Consider the following 19,891-nt stretch of genomic DNA (forward strand, 5'->3'; position numbering starts at 1 on the left):
CAACTAACACCCCAAAATGATGTCCTTTTCAGTATAGGGGACTGGAATGCAAAAGTAGGAAGTCAAGAAACACCTGGAGTAACAGGCAAATTTGGCCTTAGAGTACAGAATGAAGCAGGGCAAAGGCTAATAGAGTTTTGCCAGGAGAATGCACTGGTCATAGCAAACACCCTCTTCCAACAACATAAGACAAGACTCTACACATGGACATCACTAGATGATCAACACTGAAATCAGATTGATTATATTCTTTGCAGCCAAAGATGGAGAAGCTCTATACAGTCAGCAAAAACAAGACTGGGAGCTGACTGTAGCTCAGATCATGAACTCCTTATTGCCAAATACTGACTGAAATTGAAGACAGTAGGAAAAACCACTAGACCATTCAGGTTATGACCTAAATCAATCCATTACGATTATATAATAGAAGTGAGAAATAGATTTAAGGGACTAGATCTGATAGATAGATTGCCTGATGAACTATGGATGGAGGTTTGTGACATTGTGCAGGAGACAGGGATCAAGACCATCCCCAACAGAAGACATGCAAAAAAGCAAAATGGCTGTCTGAGGAGGGCTTACAAATATCTGTGAAAAGAAAAGAGGCAAAAAACAAAGGAGAAAATGAAAGATATACTCATTTGAATGCAGAGTTTCAAAGAATAGCAAGGAGAGATAAGAAAACCTTCCTCAGTGACCAGTGCAAAGAAACAGAGGAAAACAACAGAGTGGGAAAGTCTAGAGATGTCTTCAAGGAAATTAGAGATACCAAGGGAATATTTCATGCAAAGATGGGCCCAATAAAGGACAGAAATGGTATGGACCTAAGAGAAGCAGAATATATTAAGAAGAGGTGGCAAGAATACACAGAAGAACTGTACCGAAAAGATCTTCATGATCCAGGTAACCATAATGGTATGATCACTCAGCTAGAGCCAGACATCCTGGAATGCAAAGTCAAGTGGGTTTTAGGAAGCATCATTACAAACAAAGCTAGTGGAGGTGATGAAATTCCAGTTGAGCTATTTCAAATCCTAAAAGATGATGCTGTGAAAGTGCTGCACTCAACATGCCAGCAAATTTGAATAACTTAGCAGTGGCCTCAGGACTTGAAAGGTCAGATTTCATTCCAATCCCAAAGAAAGGCAATGCCAAAGAATGCTCAAACTACCACACAATTGCACTCTTCTCACATACTAGTAAAGTAATACTCAACATTCTCCAAGCCAGGCTTCAACAAGTACATGAAACATGAACTTCCAGATGTTCAAGCTGGTTTTAGAAAAGGCAGAGGAACCAGAGGTCAAATTGCCAACTTCCATTGGATCATCAAAAAAGCAAGAAAGTTCCAGAAAAACATCTATTTCTGCTTTATTGACTATGCCAAAGCCTTTGACTGTGTGTCTCACAATAAACTGTGGAAAATTCTTAAAGAGATGGGATTATGAGACCACCTGACCTGCCTCTTGAGAAATCTGTATGCAAGTCAGGAAGTAACAGTTAGAACTGGACAGGGATCAACAGACTGGTTCCAAAAAGGGAAAGGAGTACGCCAAGGCTGTATATTGTCACCCTGCTTATTTAATTTATATGCAGAGTACATCATGAGAAATTCTGGGCTGGATGAATTACAAGTTGGAATCAAGTTTGCCAGGAGAAATATCAGTAACCTCAGATATGCAGATGACACTACCCTTATGGCAGAAAGTGAAGAAGAACTAAGGAGCCTATTGATGAGTTTCTTGATGAAAGTGAAAGAGGCAGATCAGGTGGTCTGGTAATCACTTCTCTTTAAGAATTTTCCACAGATGTTTTGGCATTGTCAATAAAGCAGAAATAGATGTTTCTCTGGAACTTTCTTGCTTGTTTTTGATGATCCAGCAGATGTTGGCCATTTGATCTATGGTTCCTGTGCCTTTTCTAAAACCAGCTTGAACATCTGGAAATTCATGGTTCATGTATTGCTGAAGCCTGGCTTGGAAAATTTTAAGCATCACTTTACTAGCGTTTGAGATGAATGCAACCGTGCAGTAGTTTGAGCATTCTTTGGCATTGCTTTTCTTTGGAATTGGGATGAAAACTGACCTTTTCCAGTCTTGTGGCTACTGCTGAGTTTTCCAACTATGAGGATATGGGTTAGAAAGTCTGATACTGTTATGTGTGTATACTCCAGTTAAGCAGTTAATTAAATGGATTGTGGTTGGTGGGAACTGGATTCCTTGTGGTTGGAGTCGGGATTTATATTTTAGCCTGGGTACCAGAAGGATCTATGTGGTGATGCATTACGTTGGAGACATCACTATGAACTCAAAGTTGGCTTAATATAGATACAAGTGATAACATATAAAATTATTTATAGATAAGTGTGTACACAGTTTCTGCTATGCTCACATAGACTTCCTTCTTCTGTCAGCTGAGAGGCTTAGAAACAGTAACTTCACAGTAGCAACATGCACTCCTAATGTTTGGATCTTAGTTTCCTTGATTTTCAATAAAAGGAAGCCAAACTCCTGCAAGAAATGACTAATTTAAGGGAAAATTCAAAATTTAAAAAAAAGAGAGAGAAATACTGGATCTTTTGCAGAACCAGAAGGAAAGAAAATCTCAGCAAACCTCCACTGATCGGGGTATCACAGTTTCTGAAAGTTTACCCAATGACCAAGATCAGAACAATTTAAGCAACACAGTAAATAATGCACAGTTACAATCTGTACCCAAAGTATAAAATAAATATCCATGAGATCATGCTGAATATAGATAAATGCTTGCATGATTTAACAAAAGGAGGAGAAGAGATACATCTTTGTTGTAGAAGAATTCCAAGTAATATATGTAGATATTTATTCTTCAAGGAGTAAGAACATGTGAACAGCAAATTTACAGTGGAGAAAAGGAGTGGGCAGTCAGAGTCAACATCACCAGCAACAAGCCCCTGGTGATAAGTACCTGAGATGTGATGAACAGGAAATGGTCCCTGTGGTCTTCCTCCCATAACCCTAGTCTAACCATGAGAAAAAAACATCAAACAAGCTCCAAATGTGGAATATTCTTCCACAGAAGACTCTCTAATACTCCTCAAGACTGCTTAGGACATTAAAATCCAGGTCAATCTGAGAAAATGTCATAGCCAAGAGGAGACACAATGGCTGTGTGTAATAAGGAGACCTGAATGGGATCCTGGAACAGGAAAAGAACATTAGAGAAAAAGTGGAAAACTTAATGTATTGCACACTTTTGTCTAAAATAATGTATCAGTACTGAATCAACAATTGTGACCAGAGGCCAAACTAATTGAGCTCTTACTATAAGGAAACTCAGTGTGAGTTACATGGAAAGTATATCCCAATTTCCTGTACATTAGACTTGAAAAAGTGAAATCTGCTTTTAAAAGTAAAACATGAAATACCATGACATTCTGAAACCAGAACAGAATCTGAGGAAATAATATATTTGAAGCAACTGCTAACTTTCTGGCACATTACCTGGGTACATAGGTAATTTGGTTCAGTTCAGTCACTCAGTCATGCCTGAATCTTTGTGACCCCATGGAATGCAGCACCCTAGGCTTCCCTGTCCATCATCAACTCCCAGAGCTTGCTCAAACTCATGAGTCGGTGATGCCATCCAACCATCTCATCCTCTGTTGTCACTCCTGCTCCTGCCCTCAATCTTTCCCAGCATCAGGGGCTTTTCCAATGAGTTAGGTCTTTGCATCAGGTGGCCAAAATATTGGAGTTTCACTTCAGCATCAGTCCTTCCAATGAATATTCAGGACTGATTTCCTTTAGGATGGACTGCAGTGATCTCCTTGCAGTCCTAGGGACTCTTAAGAGTCTTCTCCAACTCCACAGTTCAAAAGCATCAATTCTTCAGCACTCAGCTTTCTTTATAGTCCAACTCTCACATCCATCCATGACTGCTGGAAAAACCATAGCTTTGACTAGATTGAACTTTGTCTACAGAATAATGTCTCTGCTTTTTAATACGTTGTCTAGGTTGGTCATAGCTTTGATTCCAAGGAGCAAGCATCTTTCAATTTCACCATGCAGTGATTTTGGAGCCCCAAAAAATAAAGTCTGCCACTGTTTCCACTGTTTCCCCATCTATTTGCCATGAAGTTGATGGGACAAGATGCCATGATCTTAGTTTTCTGAATGTCGAGCTTTAAGCCAACTTTTTCACTCTCCTCTTTCACTTTCATCAAGAGGCTTAGTTTCTCTTTGCTTTCTGTCATAACGGTGGTGTTATCTGCATATCTGAGATTATTGATATTTCTCCCAGCAATCTTGATTCCGGCTTGTCCTTCATCCAGCCCAGCATTTTGCATGATGTACTCTGCATATAAGTTAAATAAACAGGGTGACAATATACAGCCTTGATGTACTCCATTCCCAGTTTGGAACTAGTCTGTTTTTCCATGTCCAGTTCTAACTGTTGCTTCCTGACCTGCATACAGATTTCTCAGCACACAGGAAAGGTGGTCTGGTATTCCCGTCTCTTGAAAAATTTTGCGAAGTTTGTTGTGACCTACAGTCAAAGGATTTTGTGTAATCAATGAAGCAGAAGTAGATGTCTTTCTGGAAGTCTCTTGCTTTTTAGATGATCCAACAGATGTTGGCAATTTGATCTCTGGTTCCTCTGCCTTTTCTGAATCCAGCTTGAACATCTGAAAGTTCACAGTTCATGTATTGTTGAAGCCTGGCTTGGAGAATTTTGAGCATTACTTTGCTAGTGTGTGAGATGAGTACAATTGTACAGTAGACTGAACATTCTTTGGCCTTGTCTTTCTTTGCGATTGGAATGAAACTGAGCTTTTCCAGTTCTGTGGCCACTGCTGAGTTTTCCAAATTTGCTGGCATATTGATTGCAGCACTTTCACAGCATCATCTTTTAGGATTTGAAATAGCTCATCTGGAATTCCATCACTTCCACTAGCTTTGTTCATAATGATGCTTTTTAAAGTTCACTTGACTTTGCATTCCAGGATGTCTGCCTCCAGGTGAGTGATAACACCATCGTGATTATCTGGATCATGAAGATGTTTTTTGTATAGTTCTTCTGTGTGTTCTTGCCAGCTCTTCTTAATATCTTCTACTTCTGTTAGGTCCATACCAGTTCTGTCCTTTATTGAGCCCATCTTTGCATGAAAAATTCCCTTGGTATCTCTAATTTTCTTGAAGGCATCTCTAGTCTTTCACAGTCTGTTGTTTTCCTCTATTTCTTTGCACTGATCATGGAGAAAGGCTTTCTTATCTCTCCTTGCTATTCTTTGGAACTCTGCATTCAAATGGGTATTCTTTCTGTTTCTCCTTTGCCTTTTGCTTCTCTTCTTTTCACAGCTATTTGTAAGACCTCCTCAGACAAATGTTTCGCCTTTTTGCATTTCTTTTTCTTGCGGATGGTTTTGATCACTGCCTAGTGTGCAATGTCATATACCTCCATCCATAGTTCTTCAGGCATTCTGTCTATCACGTCTAATGCTTTGAATCTTTTTGTCACTTCTGCTCTATAATAGTAAGGGATTTGATTTAGGTCTTACCTGAATGGTCTGCTGGTTTTCCCTATTTTCTTCAATTTCAATCTGAATTTGGCAATAAGGAGTTCATGATCCAAGCTACAGTCAGCTCCTGGTCTTGTTTTTGCTGACTGTATATAGCGTCTCCATCTTTGGTTGCTAAGACTATACTCAATCTGATTTTGGTGTTGACCATCTGGTGATGTCCATGTGTAGAGTCTTGTCTTGTGTTGTTGGAAGGGGTTATTTGCTCTGATCAGTATGTTCTCTTGGCAAAATTCTGTTAGCCTTTGACCTGCTTCATTCTGTACTCCAAGGCCAAATTTGCCTGTTACTCCAGGTGTTTCTTGACTTCCTACTTTTGCATTCCAGTCCCCTACATTGAAGAGAACATCTTTTTTGAGTGTTAGTTCTAGAAAGTCTTGTAGGTCTTCATAGAACCTACCTAATTAATACTATTATCTATTACTTAAGTAATACTATTGAATAAAAGAAGCAGAAATTTCAGTTCTCATTAACCCTGAATTTTTAAGCAGGGGTAGAAAGCAAATAAAACATTTAGATTATACAAGATATTTGAGGGTGATAATTATTATAAAGGAAAATAAAGAATAAGAGCATATAAGTTGTGCAGGGGAATGGTTGGGGTTGAGTTTCTGAATAATTAACTAAAGCAGCTATATTCTTTTGATTCTGTGACTTTTCCTATTAGTAGTTTTATTTTTTTTTTTTTTGTGAACTGTTGAGCTGAAACAATGACTTCTGATGTATGCACTAGGTACATGATATACATTTGCCATATCAATAAAATAATTATACATTTTATAATAAAATAATCATTTAGAATGAACTGACTTTTTAGTAAAACATATCTTTACAACTGTTGAAAATTAGTATTTGAAATCTATGATGTTTAACTGAATTTTCTTATCAAATTTGTCAAAAAAGTTAAACCAATACTAAGGCTCAGCTTCCATGGTTTCAAAGCATAATTCAAAGCATTAAAAAAAAAAAAGGATATTGGAACTGTCCTGGTGGTCCAGTGGTTAATACTGTGTGCTCCACTGCAGGGGTCCCAGGTTTAATACCTGGTTGAGGAACTGAAATCCCAAATGCTGTGGGTCATGGCTTGAAAAGAAAAAAAAAAAAAAAACTGTCTCCACCTTTCAGCTCAAATCTCACCACACCAGAAAGAACTCTGCTCATCATCTGAGTTGTTTTATTGCCCTGTATAACATTCAAGGGGCTTCCCCAATGGTTCAACAGTAAGGAATCCACAGGCCAATGTAGGAGACGTGGGAGACACAGCCTCAATCCCTGGGTCCAGAAGATTCCCTGGAGGAGGGCACAGCAACATACTCCAGAGGAGCCTGGCAGGCTCCAATCCGTGGGGTTGCAAAGAGCTGGACATGACTGAGCACCTAAAATGTGTTTTATCAAGGCAGGAAGGCATGTAGAAAATGCTATCAAATAGATTTTAGCCTGTTGAGGCATCACCCTTAATTCGATAGAATAAGGCAAAAATTTTCCCTTATGATTTCACTTTTCTCCCAAATTCATGGTGTTATTATGCCAAGTCCTTGCCTAGAGTCTATATAATGAGTTTGCTGTGACAATTCTCCTTTTCAAGCGAGTCTGTAATGCATTTACTGGCTGCACCATGAAATTTATTTTACTTTACAGCACTTTTTCCTTATTGCAGTGCACATTTATCTATGGAACCTGCTGGGTCCTGTGATTTATGAATATGATTCTGACCGATGACTATATTGTATTTATATTCGAAAGTGAGTTAGCAGGTAGAATAATTATAACGTTAGCCTAATTGCATCTTAGGTCTGTTTAATAAAATTCCACTTTGGAAATCGCTGTTTGAGCCTCACCTCAAAGTGTCTGTCTCAGCGAGGAGTCATTAACAACTCACAGCGAACATTTACTTCGTTAATTTGGTGTCACTCCTAGAAGACTTTCCAGACCTGACAATTTTTTTTTCCATGTTATAAAGTTTTGCTCCAGAATTTGTCACTGTTGAGCCACCTGACTCCCAGGACAGTGCTGGACGCTGCGCAAGGCGCAAGGAGAAAACTTCCAGACTGCACGCAGTGAGAGGCTCTCCACGTGGCTCATTGCTGTGACGTCATTTTAGCAGCTTGCACTTCCTCTGCCATAGAGAAGAAAGCAAAGACCCACGTAGGGGTGCCACTCCAGGAGCTCTAGAGTGCAGTGTTTTTCTAACAGAACTACAAAATGATGCCTCCATGACATCCTACTTTTGGACTTCTTTGAAGAGAAAAATTTCTTGATAATGTTCACTGTTCAGATACTAAGTCATGTCGGACTCTATGCAACCCCATGGACTGCAGCACCGCCAGGTTCCCCTGTCCTTCACTATCTCCCGGAATGTGCTCAGATTCATGGCCACTGAGGAAGGAATATCATCCAACCATTTCATCCTCTGTCGCTCCCTTTCTCCTCTTGCTCTCAATCTTTCCCAGCATCAGGATCCTTTCCAGTGAGTCGGCTCCTTGCATCTGGTGGTTAAAGTATTAGAGCTTCTCAATTTGAAAGTTTTTGCATTAGCAGAAAAAGAGCAATTTTAATGTTAAACTGTTAAATTGATCAACGTTAATCTGTTGAATGTTAAACTAAAAATATGTAACTATCTGATTAAAGTAAATGTGAACAGGATGAAGAATTACGTCATTATGAACAAAAAAATGAATACTACTTACTTTTCAAAGAATTGGACACGACTTAATGGCTGAAGAGCAACAATTGCAGACAGAGTTCCCAAAATTAAAGCCAAAGCAAACAAAACCTGGGTGAATATGCTCTATTTTTCATGAGATAATGAGGTTAAACAAGGTTAGTAGAAGAGAATCAAGAAGTTAGCATTTGAAAATGGTGAACAAATGTTGGCTTCCAAAATTAGAGGCCAACATAAGAAGATCACTTTTGAATTAGCTTGGTCATATTTTATGGAGAAAAATATCCTACATTTAAAACATTTTTATTTCATTCTTAAACTAAAAATTTAATTATTAGTATAACTTATCAGCTTATTGTGTTTCTTTTCTTTCCTCCTAATGCTTCAACCAATGTTATTAGGAAGGAAACACTGGATTAAAATGAAGTTGATCTCATGTTTTCTCTATGGGAGAAAATGATTTTTAATTACCATCAGAATTCCAAAGCCCAGTAGACAGCAGAAATAGTTTTTACCTGCTCAGTAGAACATTTCTTTTTTATTTTTTTAGTTCCTTTAAATGTTAAAATTTAAGGTGCAATAGATCGTGAATGCAAAATAAGTTAAAAAGAATGCATTTGTTGGTGCTCTGCCATTTCTTTTCTGTGGTAACAGGGGGAAAAAGCCTAAACTAGAAGTATGACCAAGCCCTAATTTCCATTTCTGAATATGTATATGCTTGATTTTGGAGAATTCATTTCAAAGAAAATAAAGCAGACTGTCATGAATTCACCATTATCATGGTTAGTCTGAATTTTCAATGTCTCTAGGATATCTTCTAGGAAGTATATGCTCTGCCACTAGATGGTGATAAAAAGTTATAACAACCTTATTGTCCCTGTTAAGATGAAAACCCTAAATAAAATTGTCAAGCCAAAGAAGTAATTATTTTTTTAAAAGTACTTAATTTACATTAATCTCCCTAAGTATTAACTCACAATGAAAGTGCATTCAAAATGTAATTTTATTATGAATTTATTTGTGACTTAAAATTTATTTTCTTATAGAAATAAAGTTTTACATGTCACCAAAATTATTTCCATAATATAGCTGAAATACCATACTGACATACTGATGTGTGTATGTGTGTGTGTGTGTGTGTGTGTGTGTGTGGTGTCTGACCCTTTGTGACCCCGCAGACTGTAGCCCACCAGGCTCCTCTGTCCATGGGATTCTCTAGGCAAGAATACTGGAGTGGGTTGCCATTTCCTTCTCCAGGAGATCTTCCTGACCCAGGGACCAAATGCACGTCTCCTTTGTTTTCCACATTGGCAGGTGGGTTCTTTACCACTGAGCCACCTGGAAAACCCCAGGGTGCTGATACGTAGACTTATATAATACCAGGAAAGACAATCTTTCTGAATAAGCCGGCTGTGATTACAAAGGAACTTAGATCAAATTGCAACCAGGATAGTTTTGCCCCAAAGACAGATTCTGGTCAAACCCAACTCTGGACAGGCTCTTTGCATCAGTGTCTCCTAAGCTGTGCTCCAGAAACTGTTTTATATCATCCTCCGCTCTTTTCACACTCAACTGAGATCAGAAAACAACATCAGGAGATGGAAAAGAGTGATACACAAAAATATAACTAAATGAAAGTTTAAAATATTGGAATTACAAATATGCAGAATTTTAAACACGTGTCAGATTTTGAAAATGTTTTTCAGACAAACGTTTAGTATCTTTAACCTATAAATAGTTCCCATAAATAAATAGGAAAAAAGTAAGGCAGTGAAAGGAAAACTAGATAAAGTTCATGAAAAGCCAATTCACTAAATTCACTGCTGGTTAATAAACCATGAGCTGAAGTTAGAAGCTCACTAGTAACCAAGAACATGGGGAAATTAAAAATTCCCATGTTTTATGCATCATATAAAATATCGGCAAAAATGTAGAGAAAAGCTGTATTCAAAATTTATTTTTGGACTGAATTTTACAGAAAGCCTTTTGGAAAAGCACGCTGGTTTTATTTATGAAAATTTGCTCAGCAATTACAAATCTGTGAACAGAATCTTACAGAAACATTAGCTTACAAGCATACAGAGATGCTCATAGGATGTCTGTGCCATTTAGATAACATTAGTAGCAAAATATTCATCAGAAGAGCAATAGTTTCGTAAATTGTGGTTAAGAAACTTTAATGAAATTCAATACAATGGAGTTGATGCAAGACCAAAGAGTCCAAAATGTATTAGATGAAGAATGAAGATTTCAGAGATATATTAACTATATTAGCTTATTTATGCACATAAAAAACAACTTTTCTAAGTCGTATTTTTGAACTTTCCATTTCTAAGTGTAAATGCCTGGAATGAGGTCTGTAGAGATGTACACTGTGCCCAGGAGTGGAGTAGGACATGACCTGAAAGGGGTTTTCTTTATTCACTGTAAAGAGTTTTTCATTTTTCCTTTTTTTTTAACACTTATTTTTTTAAGTAACAAGGACTTACCTTTATCTTGCTACAGGGTATTTCCAACATTAACATGCAGCAAAGAAGTAATTTGTCTAAAACTGAACAGTAACATAATTTTTTTATTTCATAGTTTTAGAATTGAACAGTCCACATTATTAAACTTCCTCAAAGATTATGCAGTAACAGGTGACAAAAAACCTGGCCAGCAAGATTGACTAACTTGTCACTTTGATGCCCAATAAGTGTCCATTAACAGAACTAACTTATTATAATGATACTTTTCTAAAACATAAATTAAAAAATGTAAATTATCTATAAATCTAACAAATCTGTCCTGTTTCAAATTTCATTGGTGTATAATTAAGTTACATTAATGTATGTGTATCATTGAATATTCTTCTATTTTTTGAAGGCTTTCTCTGCACATTGTTTCAGAGTATCTGGTAGATCTTACCTTTTTTTTTTTTTAATTAGGCATTTTCACAGCCATAACAAGAATGACTCATTACAAGCTTTCTTTTTCTTTCTTATTCTTTGATTGATATGTTCTTAAGTGCATTTTAAATTTCAGTTTCTTTTCAGTTTCTTTTACCATGGTGTATATAATCACACTGAAAAACAATTCATAGAGTAATAAAAGTGTCACTGACTCAATATTCAGATAAACCTTGAATAGCTATGAATTAACTTATTGTTAATTCTTTATTTCCCAGGTAACATCTAACATCTAATACTAATTTCCTAGACACATGGATCCTAGATCTGCTTAAATAATTGGCACCATCGAGTCACTGCTATTTAGATTTTATCTCAGTAAGGATCTGCATGAGTAGACAAATAGCAGAAGAACCCTCAAAGCCAGCTTCTACATCCTCCCAGTCTCGTCTGTGATCATTCCAAAATTGGAAGTCTGTGAATACTTAGCTTCAATTTAGGCATTTTGGATTTGTGTATCCAAAAAAAACTTCTTTCATAGAAGAAAGTCCATTAGGATGACGCTTAATTATTCAGATACTGTGTCTTGTACTAAAAGATGCTAATTTCAGTGAAATCCAGTGAGTGCTGGGACAGAACTCATTATCTGTATGGGTGTTCCACTATATTCAAAATATTTGCATAAAAAGGTTAGAGCCAGTTAAAATAAAATAAATTCCTCTCAAACAGGAGAAATGCAAATCAGCTTAGAGCACCAAAGAATGACATCTTACATATAAATGTCAAGAACTTATTGTGATTACTGATAGAAACATTTAATAAAATACCACTTAAGGAGAATTACTATTGAGTTAATGATTCATAGTATTATAATATGATTATAACTAATTCATGAATAATTAATAGAGAATGAATACCAAGTGCAGGTCTTATATATCAAAAAATATTAAGTATTTCAAACTTGAAATGTTTTTCCTTTTTTTAGTTTTTTTTTACTCTTTATTTTATATTGGATTGTAGTTAATTAACAGTGTTGTGTTAGACTCAAATGTACAGCAAAGTGATTCAGATATACGTATGTGAAAGTTGCTCAGTCGTTTCCATGGACTATACACTCCATGGAATTCTCCAGGCCAGAATACTGGAGTGGGTAGCCGTTCCCTTCTCCAGGGGATCTTCCCCACCCAGGGATCAAACCCCGCATTACAGGCTGATTCTTTACCTGCTGAGCCACAAGGGAAGTCCAGCAATACTGGAGTGGGTAGCCTATTCCTTCTCCAGCAAATCTTCCCGACCCAGGATTCAAACCAGGGTCTCCTGCATTGCAGACAGAGTCTTTACCAGCTGAGCTGTCAGGGAAGCCCTATTTATGTGTATCTAGTCTTTTTAAAATTCTTTCCCTATTTAGTTTGCTATATAATAATGAGCAGATTTCCCTGTGCTATGCAGTATGCCCTGAAATCCTTTTCCTTTTGTATTTAAGACTTTTTTTTTTTTTTTGATGTGGACCATTTTTAAAGTCTACTGAATTTTTACAATATCGCTATTTTATGCTTTGTTTCTTTTTTTTTTTTTTTTGGCGACGTGGCATGAGGGATCTTAGCTCTCTGGCCAGGGATTGAACCTGTGCCTCATGCATTGGAAGGCAAAGTCTTAACCACTGGAGTGCCACGCAAGTTCCACTTCTCCTTTTCCTTTAAAAAAATCAGGCAAATACAAGATGTATCAGTGAGAAAAACTGCAGAACCTTCCTAGAAATAGTGGCTAACTTTTTTCCCTCCATTTGGAATTACAAAATCAACTATTAAGATTGAATTGACTTGTGAATGATTTGATTGCTTAAAATATTAAACCTAATTGACTTGACTTAATTTATCAATCACAGCTTGGCTTGGGATAGACAGAACCTTGGTTCTAAATATTAAGAAAAAACGTGAGTACCTAAATTATAGTTATCAGTACTTATGTATCATTTGGCACTGAGGAAAATTGCTGTGATTCATTGTGAACTCTCCTTTGAAAGTAAATGTATTATTCTCTATTGTGAGAGTAAGAAGATACCAGTGTCTCCCCTTCAGTAATTTGTCATAAAAATATAACTGCTAAATGTATGAGCCAGAATGGTGTTAGGACATGATAGGGTTTGTTGCTAAATTATACACAGAAGAAAAAAAGAACAAGTTCAAAATGATCTTTTAAAAAATCTAGAGGGATATACACTGTTTCTGAGAGAAAAAAGATGCAAACTAGAACAGAAAGACTGAACAGGAATTTACATTACTTGCTGTGAAGACTTTAGTATTGAAAAAGAAAGCTTCTTTTTCCTTATTTTTAACATTTGTTTTTAAGTAACCAGAAGTTATGTTTATCTGGTTATAAGATATTTCTAATAGATTAACATACAACAAAGAGATAATTTCTCCAAAACTGAAAAATAACATTCCTTTTTTCTGTCACTTTAGAATTGAAAAGTCTATGCTTTATAGAACATTGTAAAACTTTTTAGAACATTAATAAGCTTTCAAAGTACAGTACATAGTTTATTGTTAAGTCCAAGATGGTAAATACTTTCGTATGGTATTTAAAGTACAAAGAAATAGGCATTTTGTGATTTTGTAGAGGATTACTCTTCAAAATTAAAATTTTCAAACTTCTGATGCTAACATCAGATTTATAAAGATTCTAATTTAAGGCTTCTCCTGTTAGAGATATTCTGGTTCTGAGGATCTTTATGTCAATCCCCCTGACTCTTGTTTAATCTAGAGCTCTCCATGGCGGTGGTGAGCTTCAGTTGCTAAATCATGTCCAATTACTGCGACCCCAAGGAGTGCAGCCCACCAGGCTCCTCTGTCCGTGGGATTATTCCAGCTGGAATACTGAAGTAGCTTGCCATTTCCTCTTCCAGGGGATCTTCTCAACCCAAGGATGGGACCTGTCTCCTGCATTGGCAAGCGGACTCTTTACCACTGAGCCACCACATAACCTCAGGGTTCTCCATGAACCCTAATTAATTCTTCAGTTTCTTCCTGAAGGCATTTCAACTGACTTCCCTGCTCTCTAGACACTGCGCTTCATCTCTTTGCCAATAATGAGAAACTCATGAAATTATTCACTTTGCCGTATACCTGAAATTCATACAACATTGTAAGTTAACTATATTCCAGTAAAATTTTTAATTCCAGTGAAGTGTTAAATTTTACTGATAAAATTCCAGTAAAAAAAAATTTTTTTTAACCTTCTTGCTGCTGCTAAGTCGCCCCAGTCGTGTCCGGCTCTGTGCGACCCCATAGACGGCAGCTCACCAGGCTCCCCAATCCCTGGGGTTCTCAAGGCAAGAACACTAGAGTGGGCTGCCATATCCTTCTCCAGTGCATGAAAGTGAAAAGTGAAAGGGAAGTCGCTCAGTCGTGTCCGACTCTTAGTGACCCCATGGACTGCAGCCCACCAGGCTCCTCCGCCCATGGGATTTTCCAGGCAAGAGTGCTGGAGTGGGGTGCCAGCACCCCACCAAAGTTTCACAAAAGTAGACCAACTTACTTCCACCACTCCATTTACCCTTTCCTTCTCTCTCCTTTCCTCTCTCTCTGGCTATTCTGATTTATGTTTGTTTACTTATTTGCCTGGAAGATATTGTTAAGTTCCAGTAAAGCATTACTCTTATGTAGACTTGCTCTAATGGAGATGAGATTATAACTCATTAACAAGGTCTGAAAATTTTCATCCAATCAATTAAAGCACTGAAGGATTGGCACATTGACTTCACATTGCCAATAAGAGATGAGTACAGTGTGGGATGAGGTCTTTATGCTGCATATATCTGAGTAAGTCAAGACGGAAATTACACGGCTAAGGGTAGTGGGTGGAACCCTTTGTCCTTTACAAAGAGTGTGTGTGTGTGTGTGTGTGTGTGTGTGTGTGTGTGTGTGTGTGTGTGTGTGTGTGAAGAGAGACAGAGTGAGAGAAGAAAACAGAACATAATAGAGCCATAAATTGCCAAGAATATAATAACAGAGCGAGCAGCCGTGTACACATTTCAAAGGTGTCCTGAGAACAGGAGGGTGAAACCCAGCCAACAGGAAAGCCGCCCCACCCACAAAGGGCAGCCGTCCTTCCCAGACAGGCTCAGCCATCAAACACAGAGTGAGGCGTTTGAAGCCTCCTTCAAATTATGACATAAAGCAAGTGTGGGGTCCACTCAGGACGACTCGCACCTTTTCTCATCTCCCTTGGGCTCTCTTATCTCCTTACCCTACGGCTCACTCTGCGGGCCACGTGCCGGAGGAGGGCTCCCCACGTCCCTCAGCCGGTCCAAGAGGCAGCCTATACTACAGTCGGGTGAGGAATGAAAGAAAGGCCTTTATCAGGATGCTCTTTAAACCAAAGCCTTCTCTTCAGTAACCGCTAGATCCCAGGCCATGTTGCAGAGTAAGTTTCCATGACTTGTAAAATAATGGCAACTTGTGAACACTGCAAAATAGCTTAAAATACTATTTAACATGTGTTGCTTCACTTCTAAGGCTTGTATATGTTCATGTCCTTCAAATTGATAAAGCAAGTCATATTATATTTTAGGTGTTGAGAAATCTGGGGTAAAAGGAACTGATATTTCAATTAATTGATTTTTCTCAAAATTTCTGTTCAATTTTTGCCTAATTTGTTAGGTGCCAACCTCACCAGGTGTGCTCACAAGTGGCCTCACAGTTATCTGAATTCATTAAGAACAGTCAGCTGCAAGCTCAGCTGGTAAAAAATCTGCCTGCAGAGCAGGAGACCCTGGTTTGATCCCTGGGTTGGGAACATCCCCTGGAGAAAGGAAAGGCTACCCACTCTAGTATTCTTGGGCTTCCCCTGTGGCTCAGCTGGTAAAGAATCTGCCTGCAATGAGGGAGACCTGGGTTCGATCCCTGGGTTGAGAAGATCCCCTGGAGAAGGGAAAGTAAGTCCAGTATCCTGGCCTGAAGAATTTCATGGACTCTAGTCCATGGGGTTGCAAAGAGTTGAACGAGACTTAACAACTTTCTCTTCACTTCACAAAGATGATAGCTTTCTATTATCACAAGAAACAGTCTCTCCATACAGTTTTATCTTATGTGTGAATATATTTATGTATACATATTATGATTGGTTCACTTTTCTGTCCCTAACAGACAGAATATTCTAATACTTTGTTGATGGGAATGCAAATAATTTAAGAAATAGCATATATTAATAGGAGTTCTAATAACAAGCAGAATTCCGGTACAGACTTCCTCACCATGCTGGCTAATTTGGTGTGTCCACTTGATTGAGTACCCAGATATTTAATCAAATCCCAGAAGATGTGCTGTGGAGGCATTTTCTAGATGGGATTAACATTTAAATCAGTTGACAGTGAGTAAAGCATATTATCCTCATCCACTCTATAATATCCTTGCCCAAGAGGTGGGTGGGCCTCATGCAATCAGTTGAAGGTCTTAGGAGAAAAAGACGGAAATGGTGCAAGATGGAGGACTAGGACACTCCTGACTCTTGTTCTTCCGACAGGCACACCAAGTATACAGCTACATGCAGATAAATCCCCTCTGAGAGAAATTCAGAAACCAATTGAGAGACAACTGCACATCCAGTGGCTGAGAAAGTAGCCCCATTGAAGCAGGCAGGAAAATGTGAGACAAACTCAGCTACCCAAACCCTCTCCGGCACTGCACTTCCCAGTTGAGAGGGACCCCCAACTCTCAGCTTCTCCCTGAGGAGCAAAGAGGATATGAAACACACATCCAACACTCCAGTTTATTTGAGTGTCACCAGGGAGACTGGCTCTCGCATCCTCCAGCTCTGAAAGCCAATGTGGACTTCCCTGGTGGTCCCGTGGCTAAGACTTGTGCCCAATGCAGGGGACCCAGGTTCAGTCCCTTGTCAGGGAACTAAATCCCACATGCTGCAACTAAAAAGATTCTGTGTGCTGCAGATAAAGACCCCCACGAGCCACAGGTAAGATCGGACACTGCCAAGTAAATATTTTAAACAATAAATAGGAATAAAAGCCAACAACAACACCAGGATTGCATAAAACAGACAGGCAGTTTCTGAGCAGGCAGGAGTACTCCCCGCTGCCTTCCCCAGGGGCTCAGCACAGAGGGACCATGAGAAAATGCTGAGGTCTCAGTTTCTCCTGGGAGGAATTTAACTGCCAATTTTCACTGCTGCCACTGAGGATTGGGCTAATTTTGACTCACCTGCATCTGGAAGCTGATGGGTGTGTGTGAGCAGTAATCTCCTCAGCAATGATGGGTCAGTAGAAATTTACCCCACCTCTAGAAACCAATAGGACCTGTCACTCTGATTTCCCGGGAGCCACTTGGAACAAACATGGAAGTTTGGACAAGCAGCAAGTTTTGAGGGGCACCTGTAATCTCTGGTCAGCCTGATGAGTCATTTAAGACAAAACTAAGCATTGGTTTTCTGGAAGAATAAAGTCATTATTCCCCACTCTGACTCAGTCCCAGTGCTTTCCCACTCTTAGCCCTTCCGCCTCGCCCTCCATTCACCTGATGCCTCCAGGTTCCTTAAAACTGCAAGGACATTTGTTCAGGCTCAGACACTCAGTTCTGTCTGAACCTTTGCAACCCCACTGACTGCAGCTCTCCAGGTTCCTCTGTCGATGGCATTTCCTAGGCAAGAACACTGTAATGGGTTGCCATTTCCTTCTCCAGGGCACCTTTCCCACCCACGGGTTGAACACATGTTTCTTGTGCCTCCTGCACCAGCAGGCAAATTCCTTACCACTGTGCCACCTGGGAAGCCCGGACTTTTGTTCAGTCTCCTTCAACAGTGAGATGACCCGCCGTGTCTGTGCACCATCCCAAAGCGGGAGTCAGTGCTTTCTCAAACGTTTCACTCTTGCTTGTATCATTGCAGTAAGTAATTCAAGGATTTTCTCTTGCATTGTTGGTTGTTTCAATGGGCTCCTCTGTACTCTGACCTGTAACAGGTCAGCTGTGTCTCCAGCTCATCTGAGCTTCTGATGACGTGTCATCTCAATTAATTTTGATAACAACCACATAACACATAAGCTGTTTATCCACACATTTTGATGGTGAATAAGCTCAAGCTCCTAAGGAATATAGACCTTGTATACATGATAGCAGCCTCACTGGAAACAAACCCAAGATGAGCTGATGCAGGGGTCATGTACTTGACCCCAACCCTGTACTGAAAGAATGTTCAGTGCTTAAGATTTAGAAATTGCATGGATGTCTCAAAGAATACTTCCCTAGTGGCTCATGGTAAAGAATCTTTTCGCAATGCAGGAGATACAAGAGACCTCTGTTAGATTCCTGGGTTGGGACAATCCCCTGGAGAAGGAAATGGCAACCCATTCCAGTGTTCTTGCCTGGAGAATCCCATGGACAGAGGAGCCTGGTGGGCTGCAGTTCATGGTGTTGCAAAAGCGTCCAACAGGAGTTAGCAACTGAAAGTGAACAACTCATAGAATATAGAGATGCCGGAAGGCAAAAGGAAGAATGCCAGTTCTGCTTTCTTCTTCCATTGTAGGCAACTCTTTGTCTGTATTTTTATGTGTACTTTTCTGTGAGTTTTTTACAACATATATGTGTTCTTTATAACCTTGAATGTTTTTCAAAAAGTACTAAGAAGTGCCCAGATATGAATCTATTGTTTAAAAATTTTACCTAGGTACTTGATGACTCATATGCATCTCAAGAGCAAGTTATTTTTCAGAGTATCTACTTTCATTTTGTTGAATTTTGCTCCTATAAAGTCCTAACAGAATTCATATTTGCAAATGGAGCCTTGAGGATCTATTACACATGTCTATTTTATTGTTTTTCTTTATTTTCATATAGTTTTCAAAAAATTGCTGTGCTAATCTTTGTATTACTAATCCAGTTTTCTTTAGAGGCTATTGGTTTTTCACTCTCTACTGGATTTTATACTTTGATAATTACATTTTTATTTGAAAGCTCCCTTTATGAATATTACATTGTTTCTCTCATATGAATATAATTTTTCCCATGACTTTTACCCTCATTTTTTTTTAATTTTGGTAAAATATGCTATACTTTGGCAACCTGATGGAAAGAGCTGACTCATTGGAAAAGATCCTGATGCTGGGAAGATTGAGGGCAGGAGGAGAAGGGAGCAACAGAGTATGAGATGATTAGATGGCATCACCAATGGACTCAATGGACATGGGTTTAAACAAACTCCAGAAGATGGTGAAGGACAAGGAAGCCTGGTGTGCTATAGTCCATGGAGTCACAAAGAATTGGAGAGGACTGAGTAACTGAACTGAACTGAACTGAATACAAAATTGTACCATTTTAACCATTTTTAAAAGTACAGGTCAGTGCTATTAAATATATTTGGAATGTGGAGCAAACATCACCACCACCCATCTCCATAACCTTTCTCATCTTATGAAACTAAAACTTTATACTCATTAAACAGTAACTCTCGGGACATCCCTGGTGGTCCAATGGTTAAGGACTACCTTCCAATGCAGGGGACGCGGGTTCAATCCCTGGTCAAGGAACTAAGATCCCACATGCAACATGCAACTAAGCCCGCATGCCACAATTAGAGAAGCCCTCTCATCACAACTACTGAGCCCACGTACTCTATAGTCCATGCTCCACAACTGGAGAAAAGCCCGGAGCCATAACGAAGACACAGTATTGCAAAAAAAAAAGTAACTCCCTAGCAAGATCACCCAGTGAAAGCTCGTATATTATTATTTCACATATTCATGTATTCATCCTGTATTTTGAAATTATTACAACA

The sequence above is a fragment of the Capricornis sumatraensis genome, chromosome 21 (assembly GCF_032405125.1).
Source record: "Capricornis sumatraensis isolate serow.1 chromosome 21, serow.2, whole genome shotgun sequence".
NCBI lineage: Eukaryota > Metazoa > Chordata > Mammalia > Artiodactyla > Bovidae > Capricornis > Capricornis sumatraensis.